This window comes from Cyprinodon variegatus, unplaced genomic scaffold (assembly GCF_000732505.1).
Source record: "Cyprinodon variegatus isolate N-32 unplaced genomic scaffold, C_variegatus-1.0 Scaffold479, whole genome shotgun sequence".
Lineage (NCBI taxonomy): Eukaryota > Metazoa > Chordata > Actinopteri > Cyprinodontiformes > Cyprinodontidae > Cyprinodon > Cyprinodon variegatus.
Window position 1 is genome coordinate 632,637 of NW_015150932.1, and position 1,196 is coordinate 633,832.

The following is a 1,196-nucleotide window of genomic DNA, read 5'->3' on the forward strand; positions in this document are numbered from 1 at the left end:
TTTTTCCTCTCCACTGTCGCTACAAGCATGCTTAGTGTGAGGGATTGCTGAAGAGTCAATGAGTCGATGCAATCAGCTGGTTTTCCTTAGATAGAAAACTTTGAATCAATGGATGATCTGGTTAGCTGGAAAGTGACTTGAGATGACATGATGTGAGTTGGAGGAACCGCAGGAAGACGGCTAACGTGTCAGAAAAGCTCCTCATGTGACAAATATAGATTTAGAGGAACTATTAGCTGCCAGGCCCATAAATAGAGAAGCAATGAAGCAGGCAGCTTAACTTTCAAGGAGATAAATTCAGCTTTAAAAGAACGAACGATTATTAGAACGATGATCCAACAATCAGGTCCATTAAAAGCTTTTTTTTCCTGCCCAGATGAAGAGGATGTTAGAAAAAAAATGCAGCAGCAGCCAACGACCATCATAGCTGAAGGAAACGGTTTTCATTTTCTTCTAGTGATCAGCAAAAACCTAGAAGTGTCTAAAAGTTGGATCCTGGGCCTGGAGCCGGACTGATGGTTACAGAGGACCAAACCACCAGCAGTCCGGAACCCGGCGGGTCACCTGCAGGGAGGTAAAGGCAGGAAAAACGCTGAGGTTACAATGGCTTTGAAAAGGCTCACCCTTGTTGTTCTGAGCGGTTGGGTCTGCGGAGAGAAAGCAGTAGGGGCGCTGCTCAGGACACTGTGGACCCAGAGGAAAGACGGTGTGAGCGCAGCTGTGCAGAATGCCACGGATCGGGTTACAGAGCCGGTAAATATAGCAGACGGCCGTGACCTCCACAGGTCTCTGGGCGCTCCCCTGGCATTCTGCTTCGCTCTTAAAGGACAACCAGCGCCGAGCGCTCTGGGAGCCCGACTGAACGGCTGCTGACTGAACGCAGGAAAAAATATTCCACCAGTCAGAACCGAGCCTGAGAGGAAACCGAGACGCATCGACGCTCCACGCCACACGTCCATCTGACATATAGAATACACTTTACGGAAAATTATAAGTGGACTCCAGATAAAAATATATAAATTATATTCATGTATTAAAAACTATTAATTTTTAATTTAACAAATTTAAATTTTAAATTTGTAAAATCTTTTATCTTAATTACTGTAATAAATGAGTTTTTCCATCCTGTTCAATAAATGATCAGTGTTTTTAATTGAGAGTAATTTTCATGTGAATGTGCTTTACTGGAGGCATCC

General features: G+C 44.1%; 1 protein-coding gene across 1 annotated transcript in view; it reads right to left on the minus strand.

Moving 5' to 3' along the window:
* Positions 1–1,196, minus strand: part of LOC107094339 (ubiquitin carboxyl-terminal hydrolase 2-like) — a 49,178-nt gene that overhangs the window by 40,251 nt on the left and 7,731 nt on the right. The window lies entirely within an intron of this gene.